This window comes from Cyprinus carpio, chromosome A1 (genome assembly GCF_018340385.1).
Source record: "Cyprinus carpio isolate SPL01 chromosome A1, ASM1834038v1, whole genome shotgun sequence".
NCBI classification, from domain to species: Eukaryota; Metazoa; Chordata; class Actinopteri; order Cypriniformes; family Cyprinidae; genus Cyprinus; species Cyprinus carpio.
This window is the reverse complement of record NC_056572.1, coordinates 24,290,832-24,316,776: the sequence shown is the minus strand read 5'-3', so window position 1 is coordinate 24,316,776 and position 25,945 is coordinate 24,290,832. Positions and strand designations below refer to the sequence as shown.

The following is a 25,945-nucleotide window of genomic DNA, read 5'->3' as shown; positions in this document are numbered from 1 at the left end:
TCTGTATACCAAGGGCCATGTAGCACAGAACGTGCGAGCTCCACACGCTGAGCCACCCAGCTGCGCTCAGATCTGTAATTGGGTTAGAGGGATCCAGCGTCCGCTGCTGCCTGCCTGACAGCGGCTTGAAAGGGAATAGAAGGGTTGTAGACACTCTGGGATCTGTGTATCTTAAATGAACTGTGGTCCAACTAGGTGACACCATTGACTCTGCTGAGCCATATTTGCTCTAGTTTCACACACAAATACAACAATACCTGCTCCATGAGCTAGTACAGTTAGCCACTAATGAGCAGCAACAGCACAGTTACGTACAGTAGGCCAACGTACCAGCACATGACTGGTAGGTGGATGATCGCTTAACCATGGCACCCTGATGGGACCAAAAAGGCCAAACTCTATCTATGGCAGTGGCAGTGTGAAACATCTTTAACTCAATCTCGCAACTGGGTTTGGCAAAAGTGCTATCATTAAAGCTGCAGCATAGCAGTAAGTGCAGACATGACAAGGTTTGGTCTGAGAGACATTGTGGCTTGCCATCAGGAGAAGCGCTCACCCACTGAGCATCCGCTCACATTACACAGCCAGAAGTAAATATTCTTTCGACGATAGCATCAGCCGTGGCTGGCCGTAAAGACTGCAGGTGTACTCACTCCACTCAGGCCTTATCTGCGCAGAGCAGAAGGGCAGTTAGAAGGATTGGAGAGTGTCGCGGGCATTAGGCATCGTGCTGCGGCTCACGCCCACACACAAAACCTTCTCTTTCCATCAGGCGGACGCTAGAGATGGCCAAAACAACTTTGAGTAGATCGACCAGTGCAGCATCTTTGAACACGCTGATATTCAAAGACCTCTTTCTCATGGAAAACAGAATAAAGGAAAAGCAATATGTAGGTCTGAGAGGACAAAGAAGAGGAAAAGCAGATTTACCTTATAAATTTTGGAAGGTCATCGATAAGATGTAAAATAGGCAAAGTACATGAATGATGCATATGCATTTGTAGTAATTCTTTAAAACTTTCACTTTCTATTACTGGTGATCAAGGATTAAAAAAAAAAAAAAATCCCTTAATACATGCATAATTTCTCCAAAGGCCTGTAAAAGATGATAAGCAACTGAACAAGGTATTATACTTAATTTAAATCAAAGTAAATCCATTTTAATTAAAAACATTCATAGTAAGCTACTCAACCTTCACGTCCACTCACAACTAGCAATAATCAAGTGACAATTAATCTGACAGTGAAGGGTATTTTCCTCTTGCGTTGTCTTCTTTGGACTCTCTCAAATGGAGCAACTCTAATTGTTGCCTAAAGTTGTTTAAAGGGAATTAAGAGTAATTGGTTTTTTCTTTGTCAATTTTTAGATTAGAAAGAGCAGTGCTGGTGTAAATTTCATACTCCTTCAGTAACAGTAATGTGGACGGTGCTTCAGAGAATTAAGCAAAGTTTAATTAAATTAATATTTTAGTGTTTCATTTATAGACAATCAAGAATATGTCCATAAGCCTTATATTAGACATATAATGAAATTAAAGATCTCATTTTAACAAGATTTCAATTCCCCAAATTACATATACAGTGTTTTATTAAAATTGCCTGCAAGACTGCTGAAGAATTTATAATCAGGTAATGACTCCTATATTTCAAACAACTTAAATCGACATTGCTGATCTATCTGAGACAAAGGGCAAAAACTGGATTTTTTCCATTGGACATACCTTTACTGCTTCCTCACAGCAGCTGTTATCCTCGATTTTGTGCAAGCCAACCCTTTAAAAATCTTTGAGCAGTATTCACATAAATAAAATAAATATATATACACAATAAAATTAAATAAAAACATGATTTAAAACCACAAAATGTGTTCAAACTACATATTTTGTAATCCAGGGATTCCCTCGCAACTATATGTGGTGTCTCTCTGAGCAGCACAGGCCTTTATGGTTCCTAACTGATACAAAGAGCTTAGTGTCAACTGATAGCATCAATTATGTGCTCTTTTCAAATGTGCAAACAACTCCACTGCATTGGCTAAATTTTAATCCATCCACCGTGGGTTAGTTTCTATGACCCTGACATTCACACACACATATAAGCATGCATGCATGCATACACGCCACCCCGCCCTTCTCTAAAAGCCTTACTTTGTGCTTATGTGGTATAATAGCCAGCATTCAGAGCTGGGCCTGTCAGAGAGAGTTCTCCTGGGTAAAGTGCAGGCCTCCAGTGTGGAGCAACTGTGGGAAAGCAGCATGGTGCAGATGCGCATTTGCACCAAAGCGAACAGTAGGCTTCAAGAAAGAAAATGGGGGGGGGGGGGGTTGAGAAGGAGAAAGAGTGTGTGTTCATGAGTCTGCATGTGCAAGAAAGCAAGACAGAGAGAGAGGGAGTGTATGTGAGGGGGCATGACAAAGGGAGAACAGTGAATTCACAGGGCTTTGCTAGAGGATGGAAGCGTACAATGAGTTTATGTGAGGGGTCATCAGTCAATCGATGGGCATGCAGGTAGACAGAGAGAGGCCAGACTAGGGTGGTCCCAATACATCTAAAATAGAGAGACAACTCCACACTGCGTGTAGAAGGTGCAAAGATGTGTGGGGGGTAGATGTGTGTGTGTGTGTGTTTGTGTGTGTGTGTGTGTGTGTGTGTGTGTGTGTGTGTGTGTGTGTGTGTGTGTGTGTGTGTGCACATCAGGTGGAGATTGACAGGATCGTCCAGAAGCTGTTTGGGCAGCTTTCATATCTCTTTTTACTGTTTAGAAACTGTAGCAACACAGTATACCCACTGGCTACCCGACTAGCAATTAAATTAAATTTAACATTTTGTTAAGATGATGCAATTCTCTCAAAGAAGGAGATAATCTGTGTCAATGCAAAAAAAAAAAGAGAAAAAATTATATTTAAAAAAGAGAAAAAATGAAAAAGGAAATAACATAGCTACATTAACAGATCAAGGACTTTTTAAATGGCCTGATCTTAATGTGTTATTGTACCACTAATATCAGTAAACATAAGAAGTCACTTACATGAACGAATGGTCATGCTTCAGGGTGAGGATGCAGCGGCCTACGAAGAGAAATAGAGAGGAATAAAACAGATATTCAAAGATAAAGACTTGTGTATCAATGCCCAAATACAGCTCTGCAGCTTCAGTTTCATCACACACAGAGACACAAAAACACACACACGCACTGCATGCCACTGGAGGACAAGTCAGATGAAGCTACTCTCACACCAAAGAGTGAGAGAGAAGTTTAATGTCTGCATTTGATTCCTCGGAAAGCGTGCTCTGAAGGCTGATGCTTATGCTGTAACACTGGACCGCTTTCTCTTGAATCTGAAGGACACTGAACACTATTCATATTCTATCAATTAAGAATATAAGAAGCTATTTCACGCAAATGTGTAATTTATATGCAAAATGTCAGCTAAAATGCCTCTTATCATTAGTAGTCTAATTGCACATATTGGGCCTGCTTGAGGATTAAATGGCTGTGAATGGGGCACTTATTTCTGTCAGGAGTGGCTCTTCAGCCCCATCTACTGGGCCTGGACTCCCTCTCACTCAGCCGAAAAGTGGAGAGAACCTTCTCACCTCTGGGCTAAGAGGGAAGCCTGCAAGGTGCCCTCTCTGGGGGTAAGGACAACACAAACACAGGAAAGGGGAATTACACTCAGAGCTCCTGGAAATGTTGCTTAAGAATGAATGGTTGGATCATAAAAGGAAGGGAAATTAAGGGTCAAACAATTTGACTTCAAGGTGGAAAGTCAAAAGTTCTGCAGATAGTCAAGGTAAATTGCTTGTGCGGTGAAGAAAAGTTACTTGACCTTATAGAATAAGATGGAATCAATAATTTGGGATTTTTGCATATCATATTTACTAAGGTGAACATAAATTTTAAGGATGAACCAGATTTTTTGAAATTCTGCACATATTCCAAATTGGTAAATAAGCCAAATATGGAATTTAAACAATAATACACACATTTCAATTTTATTTGAATTATTATTATTATTATTATTATTATTATTTATTTATTTATTTATTTATTTATTTAAACCTGGAGCTAAAAAGTAGTTAGTCAGATTCCATATAATGTCAAATAAAGTTATTCTATTTTGAGGTCACTAAGAAAAAACAGTGACACACATTGTGTTTACTACAATGAAAATAGAAATTTGTCTTAATTTGTATTATCACAATTGTCCTTTAATTGATTTATGTAAAGAACTCATATTAACTAATGAATACCAATCAACCAGAAATCACAATAAACTCATATGATAAAAATAATAATAATTTTACATAAATCAATTAAAAAATAACCACAGTAATATAAGATAATTGAAGATATAAGACACACACAATAATTAACAAGATATAAGATAATTGTTAGAGAGAGAGAGAGCATATAGAGCTTATATAAAAGAAAGGAGATTTCAAATGAGATGAGATTTTGAATCAACAGCTTTTGTTGTAGCCATTTAAGTTTTTTTTTATTATTATTATTATTTATGTTTAAATATTATTTGTTTTGTTTTATTTAATCTGTTAATTATGAAAGAACATTTGTAATTTGCAAACGTCATAAAGGGTGTGATAATGAATTGGAAGGCAATACGGCGGAAGTAATGGAGCAGGTCAGACACAAATTTTGACCAATTCATACATTTTGTTTTGTGGAAAGTCCTTTTTTTTAATCAATTTCGTTTTGTATGATTTATATCTTAATTTTATTCATTTTTATTGTTGATCAGTCATTAAATAAAACAAAAAATAAGAAAAGTAAAAGGAACGCATCGTGGAATACAGTGCGTGACAAAATACAAACCCACTTCATGCTTCCACGGCCTGAAGGAAAGGCCAAAAAAAACTTGTTTTCTCTGCTCTTGATGTTAAAACTTAAACAGACATTTGTAGTCCACATGACCTTCCCCACTGTTGACTTAAGCATAATAGGGGTAACATTGTGCATCTAAAAGAATCCACTGACCATGTTAACCCATTTAACCAAAAGGTCAGATTTCAGTGTTTCCACTGAAATGAATGCACTTTTTTTTTAATATATATATATATATATATATATTCAACTCAAAATATCATGCTGTGAACACTTGGTTTAACGTCAAATTGTCTACTAAAATAAAAAAAATGCTAAACATACAGGAGACTTTTTTCACTTTTCTACAATGTAACCAACATGAGTACGCTGTGAAACATCAAAGGGATAGTTCACCCAAAAATTAAAATTCTGTCATTAATTACTCACCCTCATGTCGTTCCTAACCTGTAAGACCTTCGTTCATCTTCGGAACACAAATTAAGATATTTTAGATGAAATCCAAGAGCTTTCTGACCCTGCATAGACAGCAATGTAATTACTACGTTCAAGGCCCAGAAACGTAGTAAGGACATAGCCTAATTAAAAAAGTCCATGTTACATCAGTGATTCAAGTGTAATTTTATGAAGCTACGAGAATACGTTATTCAAATTATACTTTATTCAACAATATCTTCTCTTCTGTTCAGTCTCTGCTGCCATTCATGAGAGAACTACGATGTATGTGTAATAACTTCATTCAACAATTTCTTCTATTAAGTGTCAGTGTTTGTTGGTCCTAAATCTGGCTCCAGCATCAGAATTTTAATTTTTTGGTGAACTATCCCTTTAAATATGAACTGATAATAATTGAAATAATGAGTCAAAAGACTGAACAGCAAGTTCCTGTCCACAGAACATCTACGGGAAAAAGAAAGAGTGTCATATGTTATCTTGCGTACAGTGCCACTATGATCATGGCAAAAGTTCTCTAATATCAAATATTCTTCTTATTGGAGTTTAAATGGTGCTTTTGTGACAGAAAACAGTGAGACAAAAATGAATTAGGTCTCAGTGTGGACACAGCAGGGAGGCAAGAACCCAGCTAGCCGTGAGAACCTCGGGTGAAGGTTAAGCAATGTCTCAGACACAGAGGGGAAGGTGAGCAAAAGAGAAAGAGAGTGCTGATGAGGAGAGAAGTGAGAGGAAGGGGGGACGGGGGAGTTCTTTAGCGAGGTGAAGGACTATCTCCAGAGATCTCCAGCACAGGGAGCAGGTTGACAGCTTGAGCTGGACTGCTAAGGGACCGGTGAGGCGCCAGGAACTCCACTATGAATTCTGCGGAGACCAAAGCTGCCCTAACTAAAACAGACCCCTTTCCGAAGCTTCTTCATGCCTTGCTTGGCACATAACCCACAATGGAGGCTTCCTTAGATTTGAGGACACACCAGGGGGAAGAGTGAATCACCCCTCCCGCCAGAGCTCTCACTCAAACTTTGGGTTAACAATGAGGACCCCCCCATCCACCTCATCCGTGGATCAGGCTGTAGGGAACTGGCTCAGCCAAAGCTCAGAGCTGTAGGTGAGTGACCAGAGGAGGCAGAGCTCAGTTCCGACCCAATGGGTAGATAACAAACAGAGGAACCACTGTGGGGAAAAGTAGCCAGGCTATACTCTTAACTTTCAAAACAGAAACTTATGTTGAGGACAGTGGTATGCCAATTATAGAGCAGTCTACAATTATAGATGCCAGTCTACTCCTTGAGAAAATAAGAATATCTGAAGTTCTCAAAGATAATCTATACTCAATAATGGTTAACAATATACTAGGGATGTTTGTTTTATCGAATGTTTTATTTTATTTTCATCTTGTCAGTAAAGCCGGTTCTGTAATCAGCGGTAAATCTCCATCACCTGCACACTTTCACATGGAGCAGCATTAACCACACAGAGCCGTTGTTCACTGACAAGCTGCGCAAAAACACAATCATATTTTTTGCAGCTTGTCAGTGAACAACGGCCCTGTGTAGTTAATGGTGCTCCATGTGAAAGTGGGCAGGTGATGGAGATTTACCGCTGATTACCGAACCGGCTTTACTGCAGCCCTACAATATACTGACACATTTAACTTCACATTCTGGTGAGAGCAGTCGTAAACTGGACCGAGCTGTGCACACGTGACTTGACAGCTGCCAGTATCAGACTGAGCCCTAATACAGTTCATATATATATGTGACCATGGACCACAAAACCAGCCTTAAGTGTTAATTTTTTTTAGATTAATACATCACCTGAAAGCTGAATAAATAAGCTCTCCATTGATGTATGGTTTGTTAGGACAATATTTGGCCGAGATACAACTATTTGAAAATCTGAGAGTGCAAAAAAATCTAAATACTGAGAAAATCGCCTTTGAACTTGTCCAAATGAATTCGTAACAATGTATCTTCATGGAACATGATCTTTAATTAATATCCTAATGATTTTTGGCATAAAAGAAAAATTGATAATTTTGACCATACAAGGTTTTTTTTTTTTTTTTTTGGCTATTGCTAAAAATATACCCCAGCGACTCAAGACTGGTTTTGTTGTCCAGGGTCATACTAGAGCTTTGAGTTTTATTTTTACATTACAACTGTAAAATTACATTACTGATATTTCTGGCTGTCAAACGTTAACCCATCAAACTTTTATTTTAAATAAGAAACCCTAGTAAACTCTTAAAGTTGCTCTTTTGTTAAGTGTTTCTCATTACAAGTATGAGAAGCGATGCAAACTCAGAGCAGATGCTGAGATGGAGCTTATGTGGAGCAGAATTTACTCTGAACCAAGTCACTCAGAGCCACTGCAAACAGCGTCAGATAACAGTCCCTCCAGGATTTCGTGATTTTGCGATTGCTGAATTTATCGCAAAATCAAGCAAACGCCGCAATTTTCGCAAAAGCTCACAAATTTTCTCGATCACGTAACACTGATATACACAGCTCTGGGAGATACAGTGAAGAAAGCAGCTGAATTTGTCACAGAATCAACATGTCTGTTAAATCTTGTGAGAAGCATTCAAATTCAGTGCAGAATTCTGTTAAAGCTGATATCAGAACAAACACCACTGATGTGGAAACCAGGAAAAACATTGCTCAGTAAACACAAATTTGAAAGTTATTTTTAATGTGACGATATTTATTAATTCTTCATAGGTTTCCTTGTTGTGACAAAGTTTTAGTTTGTCACATACAGCAGAGAATTGCTTGATGTTACAAAGAGTTATTAAGTGCAGTAAGTTGCAAAAAACAACTCTTTGCCATCTGGTCTTGCTGTCTGACTCACACCAGAAGCACGCACATAAGCCACATCTCGCACATCGTATCTTCATTTCTGCCGCACATGTGCAAAGCGTGCTGCGCGCATGCGCACACACACACACACACACACATGCATTTCAGATGGCGTGCGAACACAGAGTTGATTCGTCTTTCGCATCTCCTCATGTTTGAACAGACACAAACACACATTATTATGTCAATAGTACCCGTCTCGACAATCATTCTCGTAAACGCAGTCAGTTATGTTTTAAAAACACATTATTATGTCAATAGTACCAGTCTCGAAAATCATTCTCGTAAACGCAGTCAGTTATGTTTAAAATGAATGTAAACAGCTGAGAAAGAAATCAGATGTGTATCATTATATTGGATCCGTGCAGTCTGATTTAAAGGGACAGCAGCCTATAAACATGTACTGCTGAATATGTCACTTATGTTAATCAAACAACAAAACAGCTATAACAAAGATTAATCTAAATTTAATTCACACGGTGAACACAATGCAGTGTTATTTTACATTAATTATTAAATATCTGTACCTGAATACTACTGTTTATTTTATCTATGCTTGTAAATTGTGTATTTGGCCCCCCCGCCCACACACTTTTTATTTGTTTTTTTTTTTTTTTTTACTGACTGTTCACTTGCCTTTAATCACGTTTGAACTTTCTCAGACTATAGTTTTTGCTGTGGTATATGAAGAAGTACTTAAAGTGTATGGAAAGCAAAGTCACAATGATATAAAATTAGTGTCATTCTTTTTTTTTTTTTTTTTTTTTTTTTTACATACATGAAGAGTTTGGTTCCAAAACGCAATAAATCCATTTTGATTAATTTGAGTAAAAATATATTTTCTTTACCAAGAAAGCAGCAAGATGAAAACCACTATTTTCCATTTCAAACTTTCACATAGCATCTTTAGGTTATAATAACATTAAAAATTAAAATCCAGGTTTTGGTTTTCAAAGATTTATTATAAAATGTTATAAATTTTTCCCAAAATGAAATAAATCCATGATATATATATATATATATATATATATATATATATATGTATATATATATATATATATATAATTATTTTATTTTTTTCTCAAAATGCAATAAATCCATTGAATCAATTTGAAAGTTATTTTTCATATTGGAACTGATGAAAATACATAACATAGTAAGTTGATCCACATATGAAAGCCTCTGAACTTGGTCAATACTAATTATATTATATCATAATCAATACTTATAAACAGGCACTGGACTAAAAATACATCCATCAGTCATCGCTTCCGAAATGAATTTAACAGGTCATCTTGTTAATGCCAAGAATTAATTACAGCAATAAAAGAAAATTACATCATGAACAAGAACATGAACAACAATATCACATTAGACCACAGAAATTCCAAAATGGCATTTCCCTTACATTCAACTTCCAAAAGTGCATTCATCTTTGAAAGTGAAAGTGACATGACATACAGCCAAGTGTGGTGACCCATACTCAGAAACCGTGTTCTGCATTTAACCCATTCAAAGTGCACAAACACAGCAGTGAACACACACAAACCGTAAACACACACACCTGGAGGAGTGGGCAGCTATTTATGCTGCTGCACCCAGGGAGCAGTTGGGGGTTTGGTGCCTTGCTCAAGGGCACCTCAGTCGTGGTATTGCCGGCCCGAGACTCGAACCCACACCCTTTAGGGTTAGGAGTCAAACTCTCTAACCACTACCACGACTTCCCCTGTTTGCCATGTTACATTCATTTAGTTAACTAGTGCTATGTGCTGTATTAACAAAAACATAAATGGCATTAATAAAAACACTAACACTGACAAGCTACGCAATATCACATTCATAATAAAATGTGATACATCTAATGAACGCGATATAGCGTAGCTTGTCAGTGATCAACCGCTGTGTATTAAATGTCGCTCCATCTAAAAGCGTGTGATGGACATTTACCGGTACTATTTATCACAGAACCGGCTTTACTGACGAGATGTGGGTGACAAAAACATGCAATTTATCAAGCAGCCCTTGTTTGTTGATCACAAAGTACAAAGTAGATGAGTAAAACTAGGATGCGGAGTGTATTCAAAGCGCCGCCATTACTGTCTAGAGTGTGTGGAATGGTGCCCTGTGATTGGTTGTTAATGTTTACAGTGCGTGGAATGGTGCGCTGTGATTGGTTGTTAATGTTTATAGTGCGTGGAATGGTGCGCTGTGATTGGTTGAGCGAATATTTCGCATTCTGCAAAAAAGGGAGATTGGCACTTGTCACGGTTTTGTCACTTTCATGCATAATGAATACAATTATTTATTTCTCTCTCTTTTTTAAATCTTATAAAAATGTTTGAGTGGTATCATTGTTTCCACAAAAATAATAAGCAGCAAAACAGTTTCTACAATTTATAATAATGAGAAATGTTTATTGAGCAGCAAATCAGCATATTAGAATGATTTCTTAAGGATTATGTGACACTGAAACTTCTTTGTAAACAACAACAGATTTATAAACATTTCTAATGACGAATGTTGTGTTCCCGAATGCAAATTAAAGCGGCTCAAACCAAGCGCAGCACTAACAATGAATCGAAACTGAAAACAGTAGGTTACTGTAACAGCAGACATGTAGCGCTTCACACTACAGCCTATTATATAATTACAGGACAACCGTTGTGAATTTTATGACAGCACTACCAATCTCAAATTCTCACCGCCATTCATAAAAAGTCACCGGGTCGAGTAATACGTTTCAGCGGCGATTCTGCTCGCGTTTGGCGCTTTGAATCATTTGAATGCTTTGAAATGTCCTGCAGATGGCGCCGTGAGCTTGTGCAGCGCTCCCAGGACCATTCATTCCGTCCATGATGTTTCTTTTCGCAGTTTATTTAGGTAATAGTTTAAGGCCATTTGCGCGATATCAATCATCATGCAATAACCAACCTACCCCCCCCCCCACGCCCACCCAAAAAAACAAAAACAAAAAACTTGAATCTACGCGAATCACATGGATCGTCCCTCAGAGGTCGGAAAATATATTTATCCATATATTTATCCGGAAATCCATATTTATACGGAAAAATCACATCCCTGTATATATATATATTTTCAAGTAACACTTCCTTTGTTATCTTCATACAATAAATTATGAAAAATCATCAAATTATAAAGAGTTTCCAGATTGGTTAGAGAGGTCTCTGAACTCCCTCTTGCTGACAGGAAGCCTTCAGTTTAGTTTCAGGAACAACAAACTCAGCTGAAGAGCTTGTGGGTGTGTGATTCAGCTGCAGAATTATTGCACACCTGCCCATGATTGACACCCCCCGCATCGCCCCAGATTGGCAGAGTAATTAATGTCAGATTGCAGACTCTTTTGTGCCACTTTTCTCATCCAGAATCAAATACCCCCACAAAGTTTAACCTTTTCTTTGCCTCTAGGAAAGAGAGGTTTATGAATTTGGATGCCCTTTTCTCTAATTACAGCCAGTAACACAGTGACAAAGAACTGCACAAAGAAACAAGGGCTGAGAGGCCAGTGCAAAGCTCTAAATAAATCCATTTTCTCTTTTCACCAAAATCTATAGAAGGATCATGTACTCACTACAGGCTGATAACATCAGTAAAAATTATTTCAGTGTAGGGTAATAAAACTGGTTGTCACAATGCTATGCTGTAATGATGGCTAGACCCTAGCCGTGTTCTGTCTGACAATGCACCAGATGAGATCACCACACGTTCTTTCTTGTTCTTGATTACCCTTGAGATAACAGGCTGCTGTGTTAGGATGTGATGCGCCCATCCTGTGGGAGTTGTGTTTGTTCTAGGCTCTATCTGCTCAGTGTAATCAGTGTTTAAGGGACTTCTGCTGTCTGTGTCCACAGAGTAGCAGGATACAGTGAACCTGACTCAAATTGTGATGCTACAAACTTCTCAATTTATTACTCATTGTTTGATTGAATTTACATAATACTTTATCTGTCTTAACAAGGAAACTAGCCAATAATCCACTACCTGCTTACAAACCACAGAGCTGCAAACTGTTCAATAACATCAACCAGTATTTAGCTGGCAGTCAATTAGGCAGAAAATGTAACACTTTACAATAAGGCTCTAATTGTTAGCATTAGTTAACTATAATAGATAACAAGAACTAACAATGCAAAATACTTCTAAAGCACTTATTATTTTCAGTTAATATTACTTTCCACATCTACTAATGTACTTATTCTTTACAAGCAAATGCTGCATCTGTTAATATTATTTAATTGACCTGAGTTAACAGGAAGTAACAATGAACAGCTGTATTTTATTAAATAATGTTAACAAACATTAATATGCATAAAGTATCATTATTGTAAAGTGTTACCACAGATGTCAGATGATATATGAACTTGAATGCATTGGTTTTGAACTGGCTATTTGGCTCCTTTGTTTTTAGTAGTGCTGTCAATCAATAATAAAAAAAATAAAAATAATAATAATAATAATAATAATAATAATAATAATAATAATAATAATAATAAAAACCTCTTTAATTAAAAAACTTTTTAATCATACATTTTACTGTTATTAATTAAGATTAATCAGACCTAACATTAAAAAAGGTAATCATAAATATAATGTTCACATTGAATCTCCGAATTAATGTAGAAACAACATAGAAAGTATATTTTAAATATTGTATAATAGTATCTTTTTACAAAGTACAAATGAAGGCAAGTATCACAATTACCAATACTGCTACTGATGCCTTTGCATTTTCTGAAATAATAGGGCTTGCGATAGAATAGCACTCAAGTTTTAGGTGATCTTAAAAATGTTCAGTCACACTTTATTTTAAGGTCCAATTTTCAATATTAATGAACTATTAAGTACACATTTTGCCTTAATAAACTCATATTTTGCTTCTTTTTAATAGTTAGTAAGGTAGTTGTTAAGTTTAGGAATGGGGTTTGATTAAGGGATCTAAAATATGGTCATGCAGAATAAGGTGATAATATGTGCTTATAACTACTAATAAACTGCCAATGTCCTAGTAATATGCATGCTAATAAGCAACTACTTAAAGGGATAGGTGATAATCTTAAATTGATTTTTGATGTTTTTATGTTTGATGTTTATATGGTTTCCAAGATGTAGTTGAATTTTGTTGTTGGATTTGATTCTTAGAACACAAAATACGATTTTTTAACTTCTGCCATTGCAATCTCTCAGTCTACAATGCTTGTCAATGGTCACAGAATCTATGTGAGAAAAAAAAAAACATGCACAGAAAAATCCGAATTAAACCCTGCGGCTCGTGACGATACATTGATGTGTAAAGACACAAAACGATCGGTCTGTGCAAGAAACTGAACAGTACACCAGCCACCTATCTCTCAAATGGACCATTAACACTCTATCTACAATCTCAATCGGGAGTGTCAATGGTCAACTTGAGAGATAGGTGGCGGTAATGCACTTATAATACTGCGATCCGCTATAAAGCCACAAGTAGAAGATGATGCAGGGTGCTGTGAAGCGCGTTCACAAGAGTTCTAACAGTTCGGACATTGCGTGAATCAGAGGTAAAGAAAAAACAATATAAATACTGTTCAGTTTCTTGCACAAACCAATCAATGTATCGCCACGAGCCGCAGGGTTTAATTTGGATTTTTCTGTGGAAGTTTTTTTTTTTTTTCTCATAGATTCTGTGACCATTGACAAGCATTGTAGACTGAGAGACTGCAACGGCTGAAGTCAAAAAATCATAGTTTGTGTTCTACTGAAGAAACAAAGTCACCTACATCTTGGATGCCCTGGGGGAAAGCAGATAAACATTTTTGGGTGAACTATCACTTTAATAGTGAGAATTGGTCCTTAAAATAAAGCGTTACAAAATGTTCAAACATTTTTCTATCTGCACATACCTCAGGTTAAAGTCTGTACTTCAAGAAGCAGAAGCTGATTTAAGGTTAAATGTTTAGTACAAACCCTAAATGAGAATGTGTGAGGAATATCAATACATTGCCAACTTGCAAGTGCTGTAATTAATTCACAGATCAATTCAGCATGAATGTGTAGCTGCATTTGACTTGAATAAAACATTCCTGTAATGTACTGCAGGGAAACACCTGTAGTGGCTGAAATAAACTGAGTTTGATTTAAAAAAAAAAAAAAAAAAAAAGTTGCAGATGTACTACTGAGTAAATCTTTTAGTTGTGCCTCCAAATGAAGAACAATCTGTTTAGACCAGATGCCAGTCTGGATGCCATCCATAGAGCGTCAGGCCACACAGGTCCACATATTGCATGTGTCTGCAGATTATGAATGTTTTCTGAATCATTCTCTAAACAGCCAGCATGCTAACTCAACAAAAACTTCAGACTCATAGGCCTACACCAAAGCAAACCTCAAAGACTTTTTCTTCTGAAAGCTTAAATCTGTGCATAACAAACATAATCGCTAATCCTCCAGCACTTACAACTCCACATAGCACTGTCTTCCACGCTGATTTATAGAAAATTCTTCATACATTATTAATATACAGAGAAGTGTGTACTAATAACCTGGGTTCCATAGAAGACGGAATTAAGCGGCACTGAAAAGTGGTGTCTCGGCTAAACTGGACGATGAATATTTCATCATGGAGGACTGGGCAGAGTGAAGAGGTTGTGATTTATGACACAGATGTGGATAACACAAACAGACAAGTACAAATACACTACATTGCCTTACGTGTAGACCTCCATGCTGTCAAAAACAGTAAACAGCTCGAGGGTGGTTCTGTTTACTCTCACATCTGAATGTGTTTTCCATGAATATCAGAGTCATCATATGCTACATCTGGGTGATGAAGGAGCATTCTCTATTCTTCACTGCTGTCTAGATCAATATCTGGCCATGGTTCCTCCACATCAAACTGCTCTAATAGCAGCCGTGATGCTGGCAGTAAGATAAGGGAGACAAATACACCTCAGTGAGACTGCAAAGTGTGCTCCCGCAAGCCCCACATATATGCAGACGCAAATTTTATCTTGCATCTCCTACCTTTATCTCAGCCTCACTCCCTCTCTTCCACACACAATTTCACACACAGGAAATGAAGAGGAGGGTAAAGAATGGCCCTGCCTACCTGCGAGACAAAGGGGGTTCTCCTGCAATTTGGCTGGTAATCAGAAAGCATCAGCTGGGTCAGGAGGCTGCATTTCTTCACCTAATGCAGAAAGCCATTCTCTCCCTTCCCTCCTGGACATAAAAGAGTCATTTACTAAACATTTATCTTTTTTAAAAAGCCATTATGGCGTGTTACCGTGCTTGATTGTTTCTTTATTGAATTTGGGCAGCCTCGAGCCTGCGTTGCGCTTCAGGTCTGGCAAAATGATCTTTTCTCTCTTTCTCGCTCTCTTTATCCAGCTCATGAGTCCATTATCAGCGATGAAAAAAAGCTAGTGGCTGGCGTGTATAGCTATATGTACTGCGTGATGGAATGGGCCATACAATGGGTTTGATCATTGTGAGAGCGCTGGAAATTACGGACATCATAGCGACGCTTGCCCATTTCTGTCTTATGATGGATTGGGAATAGAGTAAATACTGCTGTTACCCACAGGCATCAGTGTCAAGGCCAGCCGTCTAATGCAGAACTATAGGCAAGAGATGGCTACATTGGTGTTCTACTGAGGGTGAAGATGTACAGGGAGGTATTTGGGTGTTAAATGTACATATTTTGGACAGTGAAGAAAACCTGTTCAACTTTATCGCATGGGAACAGCCGTTCCTGTGCGGGGGAGGAGGGTCTCTATACACCATCTATCATCTACTTATAATGCTGTCATAACATCTTTGAGGTGGCAGTTTCACATCAATTCACACATCGAGGAATGTAACTCCCACACAGAGCATGAGTCTTGTGGCATCAAAGTGTGAACAGGTTTAACATTTCTGAGATTGCCCCCATCATTTAAGTCACCTTTATATCTAATTTGAGTCTTAGATTATCTGCAGTAAGTGTTTGGGGAATTGACAGATATAGCAACTTTCATAACACTGGAAAGTCTTGTAACAATTTAGCGAACGAGTCAAATCGAAGTTCATAAATCAAACCTGACAGTGGCTTTCCATGCATTTATTTTTAAGCAAGTATACAGTGCAGCATTTAGATCACAGCCAGACCATAAAACTGATGAAAGCAGATCTAGTGGAAAGACAGCAACTGGAAAACACACAACGCACATAAACATACACTGTATGATGTGACACACAGAGAAATTCCACAGCCCAGAACCAAGAACTTTTAAAATGTGAATGTGCATCCTGAAAACTTGAGGAAGTCAGTTTGATTATAGAAAATGCATTTGTCATTCTCATTTATAACCAAACTGTGTGTGAACATAACTATTTTTAGCACTGTAAAACAGGACTGATACCTGTATTTTGCTGCTGTTTAAACATAGTCTAAGTTTGTTGCTAAGGTTGTTCAGAAAATTGGCATTGGTATGATTATTATTATTTTTTATGCTCACCAAAGCAGGTTTTTTTTTTTTTTTTTGATATAGGGATACTTTTCCCCACTTTTTTCAGGATTGCGGTGAATAGCAAGTTCAAAAGAACTGTATTTATTTGACATATAATTTTGACTAGTTAGAAATATAATAAGCTACCAATAACAAGACTGTCAGTAGAGATATTTCCAAATGTAAAAATGTCTCAATATGTAAATCTGCCATAACTGACCACCCAAAGTGATTCCACATGCATTATGCATGTTTTCAATCTTTCTCAATCATTCAAGTCATTTTTGAGTGTCCTGCATTTGATGATCACTGAACACCACTTTCACTGGTCTACAATTACTCTGTGATTGGGGCAAAAAGAAACACACACATAAAGAGAGAAAGAGGAGGCAATCACCACAAATGCTATGGTCACATTAAGGGCTATTGAAATGCTGATTCATTCCCTTGTCTTTGGTGTTATACAGAACGTTCCATCTACACAAGGAAAGTCTGTGCATACCCATGCTCAGACAATTACAATGATGTTTTCTGAATATACAGTGGTCGGTAGCAGCTATATCTGCTGATGCCAGTCTCGCCATGAGTAGAGAAACTCATTAGCAGCCTGCAATGAGGCTAAATGCATGACTGTAGCTAGAGAGCGACCTCTGACTACACACACAGTGAACACATCAGTGGCACAGAGAGCGTGTGTCAGGTAGGAGCTAAAAAGAGAAAGAATAAAAAATAAAAAAAAAATAGAGTTTTTGTTGGGGGTATTTATATTCGGTCACCACGACGCATCTGTACGGATTACAAACCAACCTGTTTATTTGCATATAATGTGAGAATAGTAGGTCGAACTGTTTCGCAAAGACACTTTAATGTGGTCACATGTAAATAGGCCATTTCTGTACACAGTTCTAAACTGTATCTGTATGAGTTTGTCCATTTGAGAGACTGCAAAAACACACACATACACACCATTCTCAGCCCCTGAGATTAGTCCAGCATTCCCGGCCTCGCACACTACTGTCAGGCCAGCTGACACTGAGGGCTGAGGGGTAATGAAGCATCTGAGAATGAATGCCTTAAGTACAATTCATAGGAAGTCTTGTGTGAGTCATGATTCACGGGGGTCCACGCTCAGGTGTCAGGCAGATACTGGACACTTGCTTTACAGAGTCCCCCACTGGAGAGCCGGGACACTCCAAGCCAATCCTGTCAAAGCCCGAGCTGCATCTGTGGACACCATTATCAATGCTTCCCCTTATCCCAGGGGCACAAGCAGAAAGGGCCTGCCGACTTAAAGACAAGCCAGAATGTGTGAACGAGCAGCAGAATTTTAAGGAGTGGAAGAGGGCAATGGCAGAGAAAAAATGCAGCAGGCATTCTTTTCATAAAGTGACATTTTTTTTTCAAATTAAAATTGTTAGGGGGAAAAAACAGCCTTGATGAAAAGTATTGAAAAACCTATGTCTATGCTATGTCTAACTATCATTAAAGCATACAATTTAATGTTCTGATAGTCAGTGGAAACTTAAGAGCCTATTTTACTAATGAATTTAACATAGAATTGATTAATGAAGCAGAAAACTAAACGCATTCCATTGGTTATTTGATCTAATTGATCCAATTTAGAAAAAAAAAGAGTGAAAGAAATTCAATATAAAAACTTACTTTTTAAAATTAAATATAATTTTTAAATGTATACTTATTTTATAAAACTAGTTCATGCAGCATCAGAGTAGCTCCATAAAAAAATAAAAGATGTTAGTTTATTTAGATATTTAAAATTAATTAATTAAATAGATATCTTTTTTTTTTGATTATTTAAATAATTAAAAACATTAATTAAAAAGATAATTATTATATGTCCAAAAATGTATGTCAATACAACTTCACAGAACATCTGACTGAGCCTATCACTAATACTGATATGTAACTAATACTAAAATAAAAGTCATTCTAAAATAAATTCTAAAATTGTTCTTTTTATAAAACGTTCTTCAGTTTGAGAAGGTGAGTCTGTTTTGCAACCATATAAACGGCTTATGAAGTCCCTGCAATGGCTATTTTAATGGCATTATGTATTATGATCATTGTAAATGACATCCAGTATCTAATATGAATTAATCAAAAGGAACACATTATTGGCTTGTTCTCAATAATGGTGTACTTTAGCCTTACTGATAAGGCCAAGAATAAATAAGACGAAAAGGTTTAATAAAAAAAAAAAAAAAAAAAAAAAAAACACTGGTTTAAACAATAAAAGCCAATAAGAAAACCATGTAATAGACATTTTTGTAATAGACATTGAACCCCATCAACCTCCACACAGTGCAGAGGCTGCAACCGTGGTGTGATAAAATAACATTGCCTGATTACAAAGTTAATGATCTGTGCAGAATGAATATCCTCCCCAACAGCATGAATTTGAGGTCAAAAAGCTCCAGTAACGACAAACATTAGCATGGACGAAAATTCAAGAAATGTTGTGAATTCATTTATATTCACAGAGCAAGGCATATGTGCAAAGAACGCACAAAATGAAGAACATCTTGAAATTCAGAGTGATTTTGTCAGGGTCAGAGTCAAAGTCAATAATACAAAATTGCTTTGTATTGTTATACACTTTTATACCGCATAAAACTTGCATCAATACAACATATTCAAGAATATAATGGACTCTACCACAAAGAAAAGAATTGCAATGACAAAATAATATTGATTCACTGCAGCATTTAACACATGCACAACAAAAGAACTTGTGTTCGGCAAGGATAACTGGCATACTCTATTCACTATTTGTTTTTCTTGACACTGTAGGTCTATGTATGAACGCTCTCAGTTCCTGTGAGGCTGCTGATATGGTACTAGTTCTGACCAGGCCCTTTGGCATCTGCACTGTGCTCCTCTGGCCACTAGAGGGGGTAACTGACTCTAAAGTGCATCCTTCACACAGCTAGTTGTGGTTCAAATGCAATTGACACACAGACACGACATACTGTGTAAATTTGCATAAAACTGAAACAAAACACTCAAAAAACATTCGCTGGATAAATGGCTCATATTATTTTGATTCCACTGCCTCTGCATCATTTAATAGATGCATAAAAAGATGTTTCTGAGCCACAAACTTGTCAAACTGGATGGTTAACACCTTGTGCAGTCTGCTTGTGCTGAAAGAGAGAGAGATGGTGACAGAAAATTGCAGATCAAAGGCTGATTAGAGCATCATGAGAATGCTGCTTGACAGAACTGGCTCTGCGATTAATTGAGTCAAAGCGAGATGCTTCACAGATATTTCCTGAATGATTAACCCGCTGTAAAGTGGGAGTAAGGAATCTTGTTTGAGAGCTGGCTGCCCAGGCAGATGGGCTCCTGAGAAAAGTCTTTATGATAATTTGGGCAAGAGTTCAGTGAGAACACACACTTCTCTCCTCGCTGCCTGATTCATTGTTTTATTACAGCACGGGTGAGAAAACAGTTTGGAACGGAGCAACGCTCAACAATAAGGACTGCTCAAGGCCCGTTGGCGGTGTGAGATATAATCGGGCCAGCTGACAGAATCATCACTTGGCCACTACTGCGTTGTCACTACATCTTATGTTAGTTGATCATGTATTTTTATGCTTTGCAAACTTTTCGATTTCTGTAGTCTGTTGAACAATGCTGTTACAAATTACAGTTCATTTAAATACTATATGTCACCAGTACCTTGTAATGTTAACATGCAAGAATGACGTATGATAGTCAAAAAATATAATTATATTAATTTATAGACATAAAAATTGCAAACACAATTTTTGTTTGTTTTTGTTTTTTGGTGGGGCCAATGAACATGCTGGCAATGCTAGTAAAATAAAATGTAAAATGAAACATCTCCATGCCATTTCAATAGATTTTTTTCTCTTTTTTTATCCATAAAAAACACAATAGAAGATCTTGAGTAGAATAATAATTCTAATATTTCTTCGACATGTATCTGCCATTGCTCTATATATTTGTGTTGTCTAGAAGAGTATGCAAAATGCACTATGCATTACACATTGGAACAAGACTGCAAATAATATATGACTCCATTTTCATTGCATTCTGCCTTAGATCTCTTTTTGTGTTTCACAGAAGAAAATAATACTTGATCGGAATGGCATGAGAGTGAGCAAACAAGCAGATTTTACATTTTTGGGTGAACTATTCCTTTAATGTTGAGCCCTCCAGAGTTTCATTGAATTTAGATTTGTCTTCAACAGTTTACTCCAACGCAACCCCAATCTGGCTGTGTTATTTCCTGAGAAGTGAGAAACTGTAGATGACTGGTGCTAGGTTAATTAAAACAGGTGCGTTGATAGAGAGAACAGCTTAGCAACATTACCTGCAGGTAAACATTAGAAATGAGTCATCTCCACCACTTACATCAGTCTTCATTAGCAGTTCCTTAAAAATATAGCTTTATGTGAAAGTGGCAACACTTCCATGGAAACAGGACTGTTTTAACAGGACTGCTCCAGAACAGGTCTAATTAATCCCATGCTATTGGTAGCCACACTGAAAGCCCTTTGAGCACAGAAAACATTAATTGCATTAGTAACCTCGAGGTGAGTGTTATTTGGTCTCGTGGCAGACACCAAAACCTCAGTACTGTAATCCTGGGATTTAATGGGAAAGAGGGATGGCAGCAAAGGTTGTCCTGTTAAGCCTATTGGAGACCAGTTTTTTTTTTTTTTTTTTTGTATTGATGAAGGATTTATATGAGCTAATCGATCGACAAAAGGGTTCAACTTTCTTCTCAAGTGAGGTGTAAGATGGTCAGCTTCAAAAAAAAAAAAAAAAGTGTCAGATGCCATTCTGAAATTAACTAAATGCATGATGAAGCTTGAACGGATCAGGGCAAGCAATAATGATTAGCTTAAATGGCTAAAAGAACAGATCCGCTTACTTCTTAGTGAAGAGTATTACTATTTACCCACAAGCCACTGATATGCTGAAAGACTGCTTAAGTACCTCCATTGAAGCATTTTTCTTTTTTACTGAAGGTACTAAGGAGCTATTGTGTATATAATTTCATGTATATAAAACAGCATTATAACACCATAATATCATATAACCGTGTCTACATTTAAATCAACCAATACTGCATCATCACAATCAGAATGTTCAAAGTGTGAGGGTTATTTTTGGTTACATATGCTATTGTTATACTACATAATATTGCATATTACATATTATGCTACACAGTATTACATGCTAGTAATAGTTAGCATTTTGCATAAAGATAAGAGAAAGGCCAGAAAATATTTGATGTATCTGGCTTTGTTATAACTGTGGTATTATTATAATTAATACAGTACCAATCAATTCACGTAAACTAAGGCTATGAGTGGGGCACTAATCACGACTAATGGATAGAGAGTTGGAATTGTAACCCAAAGGTTGCGGGTTCGAGTCTCAGGTCCGGCAGGGATTGTAGGTGGGGAGAGTGAATAACCAGCGATCTCTCCACCTTCAATATCACGACTGAGGTGAGACCCTTGAGCAAGGCACCGAGCCCCTAACTGCTCCCCCAAGGCGCCACAGTATTGGCTGCCCACTGCTCCGGGTGTGTGTTCATGGTGTGTGTGTTCACTACTGTGTGTGTGCACTTGTATGGGTTAAATACCAAGCACAAAATCCAAGTATGGGTCACCATACTTGTCTATGTTCATGTTTTGTTTGTTTTTTTCTGTGTTTGTATATTTTGCTAATGCTTTAAAGTAAGATTCAATTAGTTAATATTAGTTAATGTATTCAGCTATCATGTCCTAACAATTAACCACATTTATTTTTTCATAGCATTCATTATATATTTATTATAGGTTAAAGGGGTCATATTATGCGATTTCAATTTTTTCTTTCTCTTTGGAGTGTTAAAAGCTCTTGGTGCATGAAGAAATTCTGACTTTGCTATGACAATCTGGCGCTTCTGAATCAGCTACTGTAAGTATGTTTTGCTATTAGTTTAAGTATTTGCTGTTGACTGTTCAAATGCGGAGTTTTGCACGTCGTGTGTGTGTGCGCGTATGTGTGTGCTTGCGCGTGTGAGAGAGAGAGAGAGAGATATTGTTTTAAGTTTTTGTTGTCTGTCTTAACGGTCTATGGCATGCGTACTGCAAATATATACGAGCATCATCACTGTGTCTGTCACGCGACTCTGTTACCCTTTCTGGCTTGAACTGATGGTAAAACTGAGGACATTATTAACTGTCTTTACATTTATTTTGAAAGATGAAGCTCATGATTATGGAAAGGGGCCTTACATTTCCGACGAGTGCTTTCGATGTTCGACCAATCACAATGCACTGGGTCAGTTGGCCAATCAGAGCAGACTGCGTTTGTCAGAAGGAGGGACTTTGTAGAAAACGAAACGCTTGAGAGAGGCGGGGCATAGAGGACCTACAATAATGTACAGTATTTGAAAAATAATGTGTTTTTTGAACATTAAAGCATGCCAACATATTCTGTTACACCAAATACACAAAATAATGATCTTTAAAAAAGCATTATATGACCCCTTTAAATGTCAATTTACAACATTGGTTTTTTTTTTGGTGTTTGTTTGTTTTTTTTTTTTTAATTAATTTTTGTTTGATTTTTAATTTATATATATTTGTACACGTGAAAATTAACAAACCTAAATCAATAAAGAAAATGTAAGAGTATTGTTCATTGTTTACTAATGTAAACAAATTGAATCTTAATGTAAAGTGTTAGAAATATTTGTAAATAAAGAATATTTGGTAACACTTTACAATAAGGTTCCATTAGTTAACATGAAATTAATAACTACCATTAACTAACTATTAGCAATAGATCTGTGATATTTCTTAATCTATGCTAATGTTAGTTAAAAAGTATTGTTAATTAACTCTTTATATGCTCTTTATATGCTAGCTCAGGTCCGTTAAATCATATTATCAGATACAACCATGTATTATAATACAATACAATGTATAAGTAAATGGTAAACATTAACATTGACTAAGATTAACAAATGGTTTATGGTTAGGCTATTTGAACACTGAGTGGCTCTGAGGTATTTTCAAGTTAAATTAATGTACATCACACCATTCTCCACACAATGAGTGCTTCCAGTATAGACAGCCTTGCTGATTATAATAGGAACAATTTTGTTTTGACATGTAGATACTGTGTACGAACACAAGGAAGATGCAGAGTGAACCTATGAGATTACTCACCCTCTCCTTATAACCATATTTGAATAATGACAGTTCTTGAATAAGGTGTAAAATACTAATGTAAAAATACTTTAACATTTATGTACAAATAGTTGTATGTATAAACATTTAAATGTTATTTAAATATTCAAAGCTTTGCAAAAAGCTCCAGGTGAAGTCATTTCAAATTCTGAATGCACATTTTAAAAACTGCCTGTATGTACAAGTATAACATACAGTGCTACAAATGAAATAAACATATCACCAAATATGTGGACACCAGCAACAAAGAAGAGGGCAAAAGATTGATTGATGTACTATGAAAACCGAGTGCAAACCGAGATGTCAATCAATGTGTTTTTTAATTGTTAAAAGATTTTTGTAAGAGCATTTTTTAGTGTCAAAGTAACTAATTGTTTGAAGATTATATATGATTCTGTCTTCTCATGATGAATTTCATGTGCTGCCATGGTCCAGCTTTAGGCTTATTAGGGCAAATGCAGGTCCAGGTCATCCTCTCTCGCAAATTTTTTTATAATGCTGCCTTCAATTCTGGCCTTCCACTTGAGCAAATACAGGGGTCAGTCGAAGCACATTACACCTGTAGCATGGCCATGTCAACCTTTTGTCCTATGCTAATGGAGGTGTGAACAATGTGCTGTGAGCCAGAGATGCATGGTGAATAACATTATCTTTAATCTACCTCCTAGAGGCAGCATAATTACTAGCTTCCTCTATGAAAGTGCAGGTCACAACCACACTGCATTGACCACTCGGAGTAATTAATAAACAGCAGCACAACCTCTTCAACAGGAAATGAGGCCACTTCAGAAAGCACTAAAGTTTAATTTCAACAGGCAGATTCATGCATGCATGTTTTAACACTTACTCTGCAAATCTCCATGTTAAATCTGATGTAGAGCAAGCTATGCCCGACACCCAACAGAAAGAACCTGAAAAAAAAATCAAAAGGGAGCCCCCAAAAGGCCACCAAGAAGAGGATCCGAGAAATGCTGTCTCAAGGACATGGCAGCTATATGATGGCTTTGCCCCACTCCAGCTGCTCCGACTGAGGTCAACAGACTCCCAAATCAGCCAGTTATTTCTACAGGATGGGAAGTCTGGAGAAAAGGAAAATTAAAAAAATAAAGAGAGCTGTGAAAAGCAAAAGGAGAGATATTCAATTTGAGAGCGAAAGGCTATAAACTTCCCTGAGTGTTTTATTTGCATGGGCAACGTTTGTGCTTGTCAGGATGGTTTACTGACTTCATTTGCACAGCCATCTGCACACAGTGGTCTGCTGTGGTGGAGTGTGCACTCACTAATTATCACCTTTTGCATGATTGAAGTGGTTAAACTTGTCCAAATCGAGGAGGAAGGGAAAAGAGGAATGACGGAGTGTGAGGAAGAGAGCAGCACCCACACACATACTGCATAATCTCCTACAGAAGTATACTTGCATGCAAACTAGTGACATATCAGTTTATTGAGAATGTTTGGTAAACAGCTACATTGTGGGGTGATCTGTTCCCCCACTTCTGGATGTGAATCAAATTGAAATATCACAAGAATCCTTCCAACAGTGCCAGCACAAGAAAGGTGACAGCTTGGCTCTGGTTCAGATGTTGCACATAATCTCTGCAGAAACTGCACTAGTCCTGATGAGCCACAGAAGCTTCTCCACATGCTAAGCATTAATTAGAACTTTTAGAAAGATTTAGACTTAGATTTAGTTCACCCAAAGATAGCAATCCTGTCATTATTTTCTCACCATCATGTTGTTCCAAACTCACATGACTTTCTTCCTTCTGTCGAAAACAAAATGAGACTTTATGAACAATGTTCTCACTGCTCTTTTCCAAGTAAAACAAGTGGATGTGGACCAGAAAAGAACAATAAAAGCAAGTCAATTATATATGTATAACACTTTTCACAAGAAAAGGGAATTTTTTTTTTTTTTTTTGTTTTTTTTTTTTTTTTTTCACTGTATAAATAACTCCTCTTGTTCCTCGTCATATAGACATACAGGGGGAATAAATTATGATAGAACAGAGATGCCCAAACCGGGGCCTGTGGGCCAAAGTTGGCCCTTGATTACCTTTGATT

General features: G+C 37.1%; 1 protein-coding gene across 1 annotated transcript in view; it reads right to left on the bottom strand.

Annotated features, from left to right (window-relative positions):
• The window catches only part of LOC109087255 (teneurin-3), a 489,736-nt gene that overhangs the window by 402,014 nt on the left and 61,777 nt on the right, over positions 1 to 25,945 (bottom strand). The window contains exon 2 of the mRNA XM_042758649.1: positions 3,029 to 3,068. The gene's annotated coding sequence lies outside the window, so the exon portion shown is untranslated. The remainder of the gene's footprint in view (positions 1 to 3,028; positions 3,069 to 25,945) is intronic.